The sequence below is a fragment of the Saccostrea echinata genome, unplaced genomic scaffold (assembly GCF_033153115.1).
Source record: "Saccostrea echinata isolate AGI-Se365-2 ecotype Australia unplaced genomic scaffold, CSIRO_AGI_Sech_v1 ptg000018l, whole genome shotgun sequence".
Classification (NCBI taxonomy): domain Eukaryota; kingdom Metazoa; phylum Mollusca; class Bivalvia; order Ostreida; family Ostreidae; genus Saccostrea; species Saccostrea echinata.
This window is the reverse complement of record NW_026889767.1, coordinates 3,900,263-3,916,976: the sequence shown is the minus strand read 5'-3', so window position 1 is coordinate 3,916,976 and position 16,714 is coordinate 3,900,263. Positions and strand designations below refer to the sequence as shown.

Here is a 16,714-nt window from a genome sequence, read left to right as displayed (position 1 = left end):
TCTAATTAATTATCTAGGCTCGCTCTTTGATCTTTAAAAGTTGGCATTAAAAAACGATTTTGGTTTAAATATATTTTATTCTAAATACTTGCTGTAATAGATGACAAATCTCAATGAAGTTCTAAAAACAGAAAATTAATTTCCACATATCTGTTATCAAGGTGGCAGGGGATAATTTTTCTTTTCAATGCCAAACATGTGCCGAGGGGGTAGGCATATGCATGAGGTCAATAAAAACAGATAGTTTAGGGCAGTTTCTTGGGTGCTAATTAATTGCACTTCATATATCTAAAGCTCAAAAAATGTGTCAACATATAACATGTAACCTACATATTAAAGTGCACATGTACTGAAAATGCACTTGGAGGTCTCCAAAGATTTTGGCTTGTTTTTCCAAGATTTGGGCCACTGTCGCACCTATACAGCCCATCCCATTCCCGATCGAGCAGGATAAAACACCCAGTATTCTGTAGAACAATGCATGCCCTAATGAAAATTCACCAATTGATCTGGGGCCATTCACCTTCCCTCTGAGTTGCACACCACTGCTTTTCAGCTGAATTTCCTCTGCGACTGACCAAATGTCTTGCATTTACAACTCTATATATGCTAAGCATCATAGTGACACCTACATTATGCACATCATTTTTCTCAGCAAGCTCTGCTACACTGCACATGTACATGTATCCCATAATTATTCTATTCATTTTTCTACATAAAATATCACATCAATCATGGGATACCTCAGTTTTTATAGAAATTTGACAGCTCGTACTATAGTATGAAACTATCCCCTGCCAACCAATGTCATATGGCTGTAGTCAAGTCGTACCCAAGGCAATTCAAATCTTAACATGTTAACATACAAACATATATGGTTTTGAGTTGACACAGATAAATGCTGTTTTTATTCTCACGGATCAAAAAGTTCCTTGATAAAATGGTTTGCTTAACGGATAAAAGTTATGTAATTGATCCTAAAAGTTTCCTTTTATTATATTTTGCTAGTTGTAAAGGGGTATATAATAAATTTATCATTATAACAGTAACTTGATCCTGAGACCCGTATCACGTCTCGTTGACAGGCACGGATCATCAGATCAAACTCGACACTTCGCGTCTCATTTGATCTGATGATCCGTGCATGTCAACTTGACATGATACGGCTCTTCGGATCAAGTTACTATTATAATTATATATATATATATATTATACTTTCATGTTAATTAGTTGAATCTGATTCGTCGAGAACCATTTGTTAAAAAACACTATTACCCGCTGAATGTTGAAGCCACGCCCTCCAGCGTAGCAACAGTCAACATTGCTTGACGACGGGTGATATTCCAAAAAATAGTGACTGCGCAGAATTTATGCAAGCAAGGTTCACTGTTATATGTATTTGCATAAAACATTCAGTATAATATGATAAATATCGCATGTAGTTGAGTGTAACATTGAAAATTTTCACCCCTCGAAAACCATTGTAAACCTCGGCTGCGCCTCGGTTGACAATGGTTTTCTTGAGGTGAAAATTTTCAATGTTACACTCAACTACATGCAATATTTATATAATACTGACCTCTGTTCTTCTTTCAGAAAATATCATAGGCTCAATTTCATTGAGTCAATAATTTGGAATATCCCATAATTATCTCTTAATTTGAATCACTTAAACATGTTAAATCAACACATGCCCCTGATCGGCCAAGAATTGCAAAATTTGGTGGTAATTTGCTTTACATTTTTATTATTTTACAACGTATTCTTTAAAATTTATTAAATATCCATTCCAATAAACAAAAAGAACAGATTACATTTATCAGAAAACAAATTTTTTACTGAGAATAAACATAGTTTGAAAAACTTGTAGTGTTGTGTGTGACATTTTGGGCGAGTAAACATGGTACTGAAGGAGATGCCTATCCCGTTAGGCATAGAATGCATAGAATAATGATTATACGTTAAAAAAGTGTGTTATAAAATTTGCATTGTCTGTTTATGATATGGAATACAACAGATCTAGGGCCTATAAGTCAAAAAATTTATTTGTTTATTCATTTGAAAATTTTGTTACAATTCAATTCCAGGAAATGCAGACTTGGCTCTTCTTTATAGTAAAATTCTGCGCCAGATTTTCATTTTGCTCAGTAAAAGTTACCTTCAATTATAATGCCCTGTTCACACAGAGAGTTTAATTCGAATAAAACATAAGTTACTGCGAATTAAATTTGAACCGCGTTCACACAGGGAATTTAATGCAAATTAGTTTAATTCAAATTAATTAACTGCACATTAAATTACTTCGCATTAGCTCCGTATGAACGCTAAGCGAAGCTAATTCGAATTAAATTTTGACGCATGCGTAATGGCACAATTAAGTCACATGCCACATGTCTGTGGACAGATATGGATACTTATGCTATTTTTTAGTGGAAAACAAAGAAAAATTATGTTAATCACTGAAATGTGCATTGACACTATGACAGAATGTAATATGGGTTTGCTGCGCATAAGGTGATGTAATTTGAAAATGACGTCATAATAGCCTTACTGAACAGCCTTACTGTAGAAATAAAATTTTAATTCCCATTAGTTTACTTCGCATTAGCTGCCGTGTGAATACAATTTAAATCGCATTATTTTAATTCACATTATTTACTTCGCATTTATTTACTGTGAATTAAACTCTCCGTGTGAACAGGGCATAACAATTTAATGCATGTTACTGTCAATCAAAAATTGTTTTAATCAGTAAATCATTATGCAAAAACTTACATGACTTGCAGAAGTCAGCATAAACAACTTCACTAGTGAATCAAGATCCCATTCAAAAAACATTGGTAATGTAATGCAATATCATGCACTCAAGTGTATAATATATAGTTTTCTTATCGGTAAAATAAAACAATTGATACCCCATATGAGTTCCACATGGTGAAAAGAAGGACCCTTGACATGACCGACTTGCTAACCAGACCTGACCTCGGCCACTATGTGGCCTTGGTCAGGTTAATTAGAATAATCTAACTGTGTCTTGGGACAGGCCCTCACTACAGTTAGAATGCCTCCCCTATACCAGTAATATAGCAGAAAATTGCAGAATCGCTCCGAAATGATTTTGGAGAAAATTAATGAAGTTGCATTGAAAATAACAGTCAAATTAATCATAACAAACCTTTTTGAGACTGTAAATACCTTTCATCTAAAAATTTAATCCATATAATGGAAGAATTCAACACTTTTTCACCAACATTTTTTACTCGTTTCAAATTTACACACCATGTTGACATTCAGAACTCTCAGGATTTTTCATGGTAAATGCACTAAGTTAGAGTTATCTCCCGTATTTTCTTTGCTACATAGACAATACACGGAATGCATTCTATCGTTAAACAGGGTCCGTAGGACATTTATCATTTTAACGATAGAACATTCTATCTATGGTCAGGTCAGTTCACCTCGTAGACCAAGTCTTGGGTCCGTATTTCACCATGTTGACATCAAAAGGGGTAATAAGTTGTTAATATTGTTAAGTTACGAGTTGTCATCAATTTATATAGGGGAGTCAGCTTGTAACAATTCTCCTGGTTACGAATTTTGTCGTTTCATTAATATGAGTTGACCTATTGGGTTTGATCTGATCTACTCAACATGCTAGAGGTTCACGGCATATACTTTTGACTTGGCGCTCCGAGGTATATAAGGAGCGTAGGGACGTTTAATCGAGGCTCTTACTTGTAGGAGAAGATCTGACCTAGATACGATCATACGAGTTGACCAAAAACCCTAAACAGACACTGTAACTTTTCTGTGTTTCCCAATCCCAAACAAGGATAGACTGTAATGCAGGCCCAACTGTGTTCATTGTACATGTATAAAAAATGAATAAAACGGGCACTATAAAGATTATCGTTCCGAAAAATTGACACATACAGCTGACCTAGTTCGAATTTTCTCAACTAAGTGACAACTTTCCAAAGTTCACAGTACTACATACGATGAACTTCAAGCATCTTCTAAATTTCCATCTTCAAAAAGTAACAAGAGAAGATTTTTATACTTTAAAGCTTACAAATACTTACAAAACTGTCTTTCATACGCAATGCAGTCTCGGTGATCAGTTCATGTTCATGTTGTATGTTGTAGGGTGTTACCTTCGCTTAACTGGTTCTTGTGAACTTCCGGTTACCAGCACATTTCTGAAAAATGAAAATCTTGTAATATGCAGGCAATATTTATGACTTTTAGAGTGGGACAGTTGCAAAGTATGATGGCTAAGGTACTTATTTTGGCCATTTTAGGGTGGGACAAGTCATTTTAACAACAAAAGACCCTACATACATAATCTATATAACTCAGTGACTGTAGGGCAGTGGCGGATCCTGAAGGGTGTCTAAAGATTAAGACACAAATTATAAATGCAATATTTAGCAACAACAAAATAAAATTTCTTAATCTTTATACGAATAATTTTGGTTATAAAAGGGGAGTTGCCCCCCCCCCCCTCCTAGTAAAGGTCCCTGATTTTATTATGAAATGAGAAAAGACTCCTGAATAGTAATTCAAAACCATGAAATAAACCCTCAAATCACAGGTTCCTCCTAGTTTTTGGACAATTTAGACCTTGCCTTCAGTGCAAAACTGTCAAATTAATCAATTCAATCAAATTATCAGGAAATTAATTAATCAATTTAGATTTAGAAAGTATGCTACATTTAAGATTTAGACAGTATGTTAGAAGCATAAAGTATACTTTTAGTCAAGAGTGTACAGGGATTTACCCTGGATTGTATTCCATACACCTTGAGGCTGAATCAAGGGTGTAGGGGATTTACTCTGTGTTGTATTCCATACATGTGTGCAGAAGGCCCCAGTGCTTTTTAACTATGCCTTGTGACATCACAATATTTAACTTTCGGCTCAAGCTGTACATAGTACATACTAAAATTACACCAGCTGGCTTGCTATACAATCAAATCTTGTATTACAAGTTAGCTTGCTGCTTCAGCCTCTGAGGATGTATAGAATACAATTTACCAGAGGAAAATCTCTTTACACCCTTGATTGAATTGCAGTGGATATATCCCTGCTAGAATTACAAGAAAAACAATCCATGTCATATTTCCTTAGAAATAAAAAAGTGTCATGGTCAAGTAAGATTTTATACAACTTTCAAACATTTTCAGGTTGCATGATATCCAAAATCATGCACATTTAAAATTCCCAAATATTTCATTTAGAAAAGGAAATCACCAAATATTTTGCAACTGAATGGAGTCTGTACCCTTCAAGTAGTAGCCATCTATACCACAGCCTCAACATGGCTGATGAAGGAGAAATTTAAAGGTCATATTATATTGTATATATGTACAGGTGTATTTATGAACTTTAATTTACTTTGATTTAATTTTCATACAAAATGAGGACGGGAAATGTATTCTTTCACTGCAGTGGAAGGTATGGGACCAATTTATTTAAGACTTTATAAAAAAAAGACCTCGCTATTCCTTATTTTGTAGCTTAGTCTTATAAAAATCTTTTAATTTATTTTTATCTATGCACTTGCACTGACACATATTGGTGATAACATTTCAACTGTGTCCAAATTATGACCTGTTCCTTTTGTTAATCATTAATCTTACTAATTATTTTAGTTGCAGCTCTTTTTTTTTAAAGAAAGTATTCATAATATTTCTATCAAACATACAATAACACAAAATTGGTGAGAGTTATTCAACTGTGTCATAATATTTCAAACCTTTATAAAGTTTCCTTTGACCTTGACCTCATCATTCCTCCTTTACTCTGATTTTGAACCATAGAAGCCTGATACTTTTTTCCTTGTTTCATCAAAATTTATCCTGGGTAAGGCATTCATGTCCTGTTATAGATTTTAATTTCTTTTAATGAAGGTTGTTATCTAGAATACTGATATCTCAAATATCAGGGATACATGTATGTCGAAGTGAGTTGGCACTCCTTAAAATCTTTTTTTCAGCATTCTTCATGTTTTTAACCATTGTCATTTCCAATCTTTCTGCAAAAATTTCAAATTGTTATTAAAAAATGAATTGCAATGTTTATGCCTTTATAAAAAAATTAAAACAAAATAAAAACAAAATTTTACCTATCAACCCTATTTTTTATTTGCAAGTAATGGTACATGTATACAAGCATGTTTTTTCCCTTAGGCCTGATGTCTTATAGATTTCATTCCAGTTAATAAATCTTGTTTATCGATTGATTGTTTGTTGTTTAATGTCCCTCTTGAGATTTTTTCATCCATATAGAGATGCTACCACTTGCTGGTGTAAGGCTACAAATGTTGACCTATACTCGGCACTCAGGGCCAGTGAGGGATATTTTTCGAGCCAGCACTTACTGTGACAAGGGACCTCGGTTTATACAGTCTCATCCGAAGGACCAGTCTCCACGACCCGCAGTGGGATTCGAACCTGCGACGTAAGGATCAACTCCTTACTCCGCGACTCTAGAGTAGACACCCTAACCACTGCATCATGCAGGCGACAAGAAATCTTATTAAAAAGTCTAATAAACTGTAGCTCTGTACATTGTATTTACCCTAAAATGTGCGAATTCAATGCATCACCAAACTCGATAAATCATGATATCTGTATAGCAACATATTGCTGTTTTCTAATTAATGAGAATTAAGTTTGTGTATATATATAGTGCAAACATATAGTGCATATGCATATATGCATAGTGTATATGTATATAAACATATCAAGTTTTCATGCAATAATTACTTAAGTTGAACTTCAGTATCTATGACACTTATATATTGAATATCATGGATATCTTGAAGGGATTTTGAAGTCCCAAACCCTTATTCTTTGGGTATTTTGCCCTGGATATCTTGAATCTTCAGATATCAAGGTCTGACTGTATTTAAAATTTTTGGAGTTTCATTGTTATTTTGCTAACCCAGTTAAGCAGGTATTACTATTTCAATCTATACTATATGTCTTGTTAATTCCTAACCCATACTAATTATCAGACTAGTAATCAATGACTTCAATGTGATTTATTGAGCACTTTCAGGTACATTAACAGTGGCAGATTCAGGCCCCCCCCCCACTCCAAAATATTTTTTTTTTTAATTGTCATTTTTACAACATATTGCATAAATGAGATTGTCTCTTTGCTATATCCAAGCACATTGTTCTGTATTGTATTATATGTATTAAAAAACCCAAACATTTACTTATTGTAGTACTCCTAGATAGATTAAAGGCCGACTAAGTCATAATTTTTAATATTATACTTTCATTTAAATTAGCTGAATCTGATTCGTCAAGAAACATTTGTTAAAAACTCTATTACCCGCTGAATAATGAAGCCACACCCTCCAGGATAACAACAGTCGACATTACTTGACTACAGGTGATATTTCAAAAAAATATTGACTCTGCAGAATTTATGCGCGCAAGGTTCACTGTAATGTGTTTGTTTGTTTGTATGTTGTTTAACATCCCTCTCAAGAATTTTTCACTCATATGGAGACGCCACCTCTTGCCGGTGGAGAGCTGCAAATTTTGTCCTATACTCGGCACTTACGGCCATTGAGCAATGAGGGATCTTTTTCGTGCCAGCACCTACTGCAACATGGGACCTCGGTTTATACGGTCTCATCCGAAGGACCGGTCTCCACGTCCCACAGTGGGATTCGAACCCGCGACGTAAGGATCAACTCCTTACTTCGCGACTCTAGAGCAGACGCGCCACGCGGGCGACTCACTGTAATGTGTATTTGTATAAAACATTCAGTATGATATAAAAAATACTTCTTGTAGTTGCAGTTGAGGGTAACATTGAAAATTTTCACCCCAAGAAAACCATTGTCAACCTCGGCTGTGCATCTGTTGACAATGGTTTTCTAAGGCTGAAAATTTTCAATGTTACCATGGTTACACTCAACTACATGCAGTATTTAAATAATACAATCTCAAACTTTATATTACTGAGAAAGAACTTCAAGATTCCCAAGGATTCAGGATATCGAGGGTTAAATTATATAAATATTGCATGAAGTTGAGTGTAACATTGAAAATTTTCACCCCAAGAAAACCATTGTCAACAGAGGCTGCACCTCGGTTGACAATGGTTTTCTTGGGGTGAAAATTTTCAATGTTACACTCAACTACATGCAATATTTATTATATTATGCTGAATGTTTTATGCGAATACATATAAAAGTGAACCTTGCGCGCATAAATTCTGCGCAGTCACTATTTTTGGAATATCACCCGTCATCAAGCATTGTTGACTGTTGCTATGCCGGAGGGCATGACTTCATCATTCAGTAGGTAATAGTGTTTTTTAACAAATGTTTCTCGATGAATCAGATTCAACTAAGTTACATGAAAGTATAATAAACTTAAATAATATATGGTTGGACCACAAAATCACTCCGACATATCCAGGGTATTCTAGATAGCAGTGTTTGAGATACTACTGAATCTCAACCATTACGGTAGTTATTAATATATTAAATCATGTAAAGGTTAACAGATTTTAACAAATAGACCTCACGTTTAAGTCAAGTTTGCTCAGTTTTTACAACAGTGTAAAATTGGAGTGTTACAACCTGTCTGGTGGCAGTTCAAATGAAAAATTAATTGATAAGAATTAGGTTAAAAATAGAAAAACACATTATTGGTCATAAAATTAAAACTATTCAATTGAATGGCAAAATGAATAAATAGATAAGGGGAAAAATTAATAAATGAAAATGAAATTGATTCAACAAATTTTACATGTAAACATGATCACATTTAAAGAATCTCAGTTACTAAAACTCAGCACTGACCCTACAGCAGCAGAAATAATCTGAAAACTGAAAGCCAACCAAAATGTTAGTCTAAAAATGTTGATTTATTTTGCTCCCGTCCTTTTGCATAAAGAAAGCTTGAAAATTCTTTCCATTTAACTCACATTTATCTTTTTTAATTACTAATACTATGCGCAGTGGTTATAGCATTTGCTCTGGAGACGCAGCTTACATTGCGGATTCGAATCTCATTGGGGAACATGGGGACAGGTCCTTTGGATGACAGTATATACCGAGCTTCTGTTTCATAGTATGCGATGGCATGAAAAAGATCCATAATTGCTTATGGGTGCACAGGTCTAAATTTTTGGCCCTCCACCGGCAAGTGGTGGCATCTCAGTATGAGAGAAAAATTTTCAAAGGGATGGTAAACAAGCAAACAATTATTTTAATTACTTATTCTTTAATATAAAGCAAATATGAGAGAATTTTATTTTTTCTCTTGAATATTTTGCAATTGTATCAAACTCATTCTTTCAAATAAACTAAACTTTCAGGAAGTTCTGGTAAAGTCAAATTACTGGTATATAAAATGTGAGATTATATGATGAAATAATTTCATTAGAGATGATGAAATAATCTCATTAGATAAGGCAACATTATTTAAAATGAATTGTTTCAAACAGATAAAAAACACTAAAAAAAAAAAAAAAAAAAAAAAAAAAAAAAAAAAAAAAAACACCAAACAAACGGATAAAAGAACACTAAAACAAATTCACTTGTTTTTAACTAAAATATTTACATATGTTTATTTACTAAACTTTTTTTTTTTTAAGAAAAGGTAAGTCCACTTTTATCATTCTTGATCAGGAAATTCGGATTATCCCTCATTCTACTTTTACAACCAGTAACTCACAATGACTTTTTTCAATACCCTAATGTTAAGTGCACAAAAGACAAACTTAGGGCCTATAACTTATTAATTTATCTGTTTGCAATCGCATTGCCTTTGACAAACTACTTTAAAATGTCGGAGTTTCGAGGAAATTCAGTCAATATTAATAAATGTTATGTAACATATAAAACTGATTTTAAAGTTTAAAATAATAATTTCATTAAACACGGTACGTTATTTTAAAGTTAATTATTTCAATTAATAGAGAAAATATCCTTAGAAGAAGTGCAACTTTATTCACATCCTTAACTGAATGTCATTTCTAACAAAATAATCTGTTAAAATCATGTTATATTTTTTTTATCAGTACTCTGGTCTTTAAGCGACTGAATAATAATAAAACATGTCAAAAACAGTTAATTCGGATTTTGTACTATGTAAAAATTGTCAAAATATGTTGTAAATAACTTACTTTTACTGTTGATGTCCATTTTCACGGAAGTTACTCGTGCGCATGCGCAAAAAATCCATCAGGGGAAAGTGTGTAAACGCCATGGTGCAGCATGAAAATGTGTGTGGAAAAAATCACGTTCAGACTGGAAACTCACACTATGAACAATTTTGTATTTTCTGGGTAATATACGGTGCGGAATTCCGTTTTCAACACTTTAGAAAACTCACTACATGAGTGTAAGTGGTGACTCTTCAAAATGTAGTGACTTGCTGGTGTGTTACCTAGTACGTGTAGTGAGTATCGGGGTCTTACAAACACACACACACACACACACCCACACACACCCTCACACACACACACACAAAACACACACACACACAGAAAAAAAAATGATAAGGGTAAATGCCAAGAAAAACTTTAATGAAATATGGCGAGTCGGTAAGCTTTAACATTATTTTACCTCTAACTGGATGTAAAACGAAACATATTTAACACTAGCACCTCTTTTCAAAGAATCTCATATGTTACACGGGACAGTCGTATGTCTTGTAAATATGCATATTTATAATGTCAATATGTGATCACTTAATAAGCTGAAACTTTTTTTCTCTATTTATGTATGTCTGCCTCAAAACCATAGAAAATAAGGTCATCAGAGAGTTGAATGCCATTTATTTTCCATGTAAAAATATTGCAAAACGTGCGCCTGAAAATAAATGACAGAGAAAAACACACACACACAAAAACATCTCCTGTAACTGACAATGATAAATACAACTGCAAAACAGAGTACATGAAAATGTAAAAACAGTTTTGTAAAGCCAGAATAAACATATATACAAAATAACATATAATGTCAAAAATACTGAAGACCAGTTACCTACAGTTCTATGGAAAAAACGTAACTGTACATCATCAAAAGGCAACAATGGAGTACTGTACATCATATAACTTGTGTGACTAGCACATCATACGCAGACGAGACATAGATGAGTAAATTGATATGTTTATATCACAACTAGTACCAGTAATAAAATACCCCTATGGGGGCACTATCCCCATAGGAGGAGGGCTGGGAGGAGGTAAGCACTTAGAATTCTCTTTTTTTACATAATACCGAATGCGCATGCCCATAAGACAAAGTAACTCGTTCCTAGATTACATAAGTCAGGTATAAGAAAATGTGATTAACCAACGAACTACACAGCCCCCCCCCCCCTCCCCCCTAAAACTCTATGCTTATCTCTCCTCACATCTTGCAACAAAAAAAAAACCCACCAGAATTACTAAAATATTGAAGTTAAACATTTTTCCTTGCAGATGACTAATTCAATCTTCCTTTATACTATAGCTACAAAAAAGTCTCCAGAAATTGATAGATTGTCCTTCAGAATATTGGCTCAATTATTTTGACTAATAACATTAACATGCCAAATGAAGCAATATTTTTTTTTAATTAAGAAACTTAAACAGGTCAACAAAGTTCTTTTTAAACATTGGATAATTCATATTACATATACATGTAAATATAATTAACCAAAAAATTATCTATTCATTTCTATTTATTTATTTATTTATTTATTTATCAATAGTGATTACCGAAAACTTGTGCCTGGACAGCTTGCAACGCTTATTCTATACAAATTTTTAAAGTTTTTTTTTCTTTTCTTTGCTTTTGTGGTTTTTTTTTATTTGCATGCAAAAAGTCTCCTAAAACTATATCTAGACAAATTGAGTTTATAATTTTGCCTGTCACTGAGATATGGATTTCGAGCTCTTTAACCTTTTTTTTAATATAACAATTTTCATTAATTTTCTTTTTGAAAAATAGGACATCTCATATTTTAATTAACTAAGATATTTTTGTACGGAAAAAACTCCAAACACTTTAAACTAAGACATGAATATGATCTAGGAACATTTTTTATTTGAAAAAAAAATCATATTTATGTTTAATATCACTAGAGGCTAAAAAGTCATATTTAATATTGTAAGGAAAAAGGAATTAAGATCAGAATCTTGTTGCTACTCATTCATCAGATGACAGCCCATTTAAGAAATGGGCCGGGTACATAATGACTAAAATACTATTCAAAGATATAGCTGATGGTCCAAAATAGGATTAATAGCTATGATTAAAACAAACCCAGTCCCAGCCTTGACTTTTTCAAAAGACATTTTAAGACATATTTCTATGGAATAGTTTTTAAATAACTTGCCGCTAAAGTTTTAGCAACCAATAACGAAAGATGTTCTTAAATTCACAGCTTTTTTTTAAAGACGTAATTGTATGAATATAATTTTAGATTTATCTTATAATTTTAATGTTATAATTTCTAAGAGAAATTTTAATTGTATTGAGCGCTTTATGGATATATGTATTGAATACTATTAAACTATTTAAATGATTTATGTAATAATAAAGTTGTAGCATGTAAAATACAGAATACATGAATAATGTATCTCCAAAAAAATCTTGTCTTAGTCACTTAGCAGTCCTCTGTTGTAGGAGATGCAATACAATTCTGATTTTATTCCTAAAAATTTTTATTCTGCATATCAAGATAAATAGAAACAGTATGAACTATAATCAAAATTATTGCATTATTTTAAAAATAAAAAAAAAATTGCAGCATATAAAAATTAAATTATAATGTGGTTAATGAACTTCTTACCAGAAGGTAATATAAAATTTTACATGAATGGTTTAAATTACATTCTGACAGTAGAGCGTGATAAGACATAATTGATATACCTGCCTTTGTCAATTCGTGTTAATTAAGTATACCCTGAATTAAAGTCACAAAGATAAAATTTAATTTCAAAGAGTCACTACATGTATACGTTAGGATTATTATTTGATAACATACTGTGTCTCTAATATTTATGATTTTTACTGTAACATGACAATATTTTTTGTTAGCAAACATTTTTCTGAGTTTGATCTTAAAGATTATACATCCCACGAGCCAATGCTTTTCTAATCCATTTAGTTTTTTTTTTTTTTTTTTTAACAAAATGAGACCGTTTATTTGTTTAAAATTGCGAATACGCGGACACTGTACTTTTCTTGTATGATTAACCATGTCTTTATGTTTTGTGGGTTTAATTGAACTTGTAAAAAAAAATCAAAGATGTTACAGTAACAAAAACAAATTAGTAAGGAAAAAACAATATATACAAGATCTACCATGTAGATTGATTGAATATGCTTTTTAACACAAAGAAATGTGTGTTTCAAAAAACAAAACTTGCATAAAAACTCACTTGTAACCACAAACCATGAGAGATTCTTTTTATCTCATGTTTTGAACAAAACTACTTCGTGTTTTACACTCCTGAATATGTAAATCTGACAGGGCTCTCAATTGTCTGTAACCTGAGACGCTTAAAGGCTTCATTCCCCAATTCAAAAAGGTACCCTATTTCCCAAATGAAAAATGATAATTAAGACTAAACTTGTATTTCATATTCCACTGCATTGTGAAACGGAATTTTAGCTGAAAACAAACAGCAGAAACCCAATGCATACGGATTTTAAAGTACAATGGGCATCCCATATTTCCTAAAAGGTCGCCAATTTCCCCAATACTATGGTCCCGTCCACAGTAAAAATAAGTGCCATGAGAGTCATGAATTGGTCACTATACAGGTTATTTCGTACCTTGATCACGTCTTTTATAAGTTGTTTGTTTCCATCCTAGTTTGCAGATACGAAGAACAGGAACCTAAAACGTGGTCACATGGTGCATTTTCAGCACAAGATCCACAGGAAAAAAATCAATTTGTACAATAGAAAACTTTCTTGCATGCTGAAAATATAACATTTTTTTTACGGTACAAAATCTTGGAGTAATATCTCAAGGATCGACACCTGAATGAAAAAAATCCATCTTTACATACGAGATTATTAGATTATCTTGACAATCAAACCTACGACTTCATAATTCTTTTTGTTTCATGATTAAAATGATAATTCTAAGGGAATTTTTTTTTCAAAATAATTGTTGATTAAGTGAATATGCAAATTGAATAAAGATTACCTATTCTTATTTAATGTTCTAAATCTACGAATTGTTGGCAAAAGTTCGCTGTGGTGGCTCATGACAGTCGGTAAAGCATTTGTTTCCTGTACGAAAGGCTGTGATCCAGAAAAAAAAAATAATTTCTTGCCGAGAACATTGAAAAACTATTAAATGCCAAGGAACTACTTAATACATTTCTGAGCTTCAATCGACCATTAGTGAGAAAATACACTCAAGGATACATGTACAAAATCCAGATAAGAATTATTAAAACTATAAATCCAGATAACAATTATTAAAACTATGAAACAGCGGCAAAACAGCGTTTGTGCGCTAAAGCACCTATTTTTGCATGAATTTTGTCCTTTAGGACACGTCTGCCCCTAAATAAAATTATGATATTTTTATAGGTTGTGATGTAAACATAATTTAAGATAAGATTTGGGAGGGGGGGGGGGGATTCCTGCCCTAGGATCAAAATTCACAAAATAAACTAAAAAAAAAAAAAAAAAAGGGAAACCTGTATTTGACAACCTGGTACACATTTATATTAGTATTTCCACAGCCAGAATAGCTTGATTAGTACAAAAGTTAAGTATTAACAACGCGGATACTCTTTTTGGTTAGTTATCATTTTTGCTTATTCATTCTTGATATAAAAACACTAAAGAGAAAGCAGATCTTAAATTCCATTGTAACTTAAACACAGTAAAGCGGAACTATACCTAAGTTTAGCAAACTTTCTTCGAAAACAAGAATTATTCACTTTGGTTTATCGATACAAGTATTCCCGCCTGCAATGAGCTGCGATCGATTTCTATTGTATAGAAGAATTAGAATTTTATCAATTCAGTGTTTTTTATTGCTTTTATTCCATGTATACTACTAGTACCTGTGTAGGTTATTTCGCTGGAAAGTATACGTACTGCTATATAACATGTATCTGATCTTAATTTAATATATATTTAGACACACATACATGTACTGATTCAATGTTCTAAATTCAGTGTAAAATTTTAGCTAAAATAAGCCCTATTTTCCCTATATTTTCACAATATATTAGCTATATTTGTCTCAATGTCATGATAGAATCCATAATAGTTAATTTAATAAAAAAAAAATCAGGACCAGCATAAAATACTTCACTGCACAAAATGACTCTGTTTGCAGCCTGAAAGGAATCCGAACTCAACAGTACTTAACAGTACTTCAACTACTTCGAAAGAGAAAAATTGATCATTTTCTTCTAAAAAAAATCCTACCCGAAATATAGTTCCTCGCATAATGATTTTTATAGAATTTAATCATGAGTATTTCTTTTATTGACTACAGTTTAATAGCTTAGCCCGTATTGTAGAATCCTAATTCAATGTCAGAACTACGCGTAAAATATAATTCAGAATTTTAGAAATAAAGATCCAGACAAAAATCTGCTCAAAACTCAGGATCGAACCTCTTAAAAAGAAAATGTTAACTTTGCAAGTTCCCCTTCGCACATTCCTTCTTTGCAGTATCTACAATCAAGTTTGCAGATTCATTTAGTAGGATGAAGTGTTTATTGAAATTCAGACCAAATCTATAGAACTGTTATGAAGTCATTTTTGAATTTTTATTCTCATTCTAAGGTATATTTTTTCTATAAAAAGTATAATGAAATAGATAAATCAATAAAATAAAAGTAAACAAAAAAATTTGGAGGAAAATGAAGTGTAATCAAGAATAATTTATATCTTCCTACTAAAGTGCATGCATAATCTAGTCTTAAAAATAATAAATTAGAATATAACACTTAAAGCATGCAATATTCAAGCATATCTTTTCCTTATCAGATTTCCTCTACGCACCAAATCGCCTTTAATATTCCAAATTACAAATTAAATGTAATAAATTACAGTTACATGTATGTCCTTTACAAATTGATTTACAGAGAAAAAAATAAATAGTATTATATTTTATAACACACAAACTGCTGAACTCAATATCCTACGACATAAATTGTTAAATAAAAAAAAGTATAGTCTTCAAAATCAGAGGACCCTTTTTAAATTTAACTTGTAACATCAAATAGAGTTTATTACATTTTCATGTTAACAAGTAATAACCAATTTAAATTTCCATTATAGTTTGGATTTTAAAATTAGAAATATACAAATGGCAATCAACATTAAAAATAATGTGTGTATGTATTTTTTTTTTATAATCAATCTCATGAAGACTTGAATGCTTAAATATAACGGTGCCGCTTTAACCATGAAACAGATCGAAATGCCAATTTAAAAATTTAGAAAATTGATCAGGTAATAACATGAATTGCAAAATCCTCTTTACATTTGCTTACACCTGAAAGCAATAGAAGTACCAACTATTCGTACCAAAATGGGGCATGCCAATCAATTCAACTTTTTCTCTGATAGTGTAAAAGAACTTAGAAAATAAACATTCAAGGGCTCTGTACCCATCTTGTAAAACTCGGACGTAAAGTAATAATTAGATAACGAATTTTATAACAATCAACAGTCAACATAATTAATAAATATAATGCTTGA

At 32.1% G+C, this 16,714-nt stretch overlaps 1 protein-coding gene across 1 annotated transcript in view; it reads right to left on the bottom strand.

Moving 5' to 3' along the window:
- The window catches only part of LOC133189382 (uncharacterized), a 433,972-nt gene that overhangs the window by 187,283 nt on the left and 229,975 nt on the right, over positions 1 to 16,714 (bottom strand). The window lies entirely within an intron of this gene.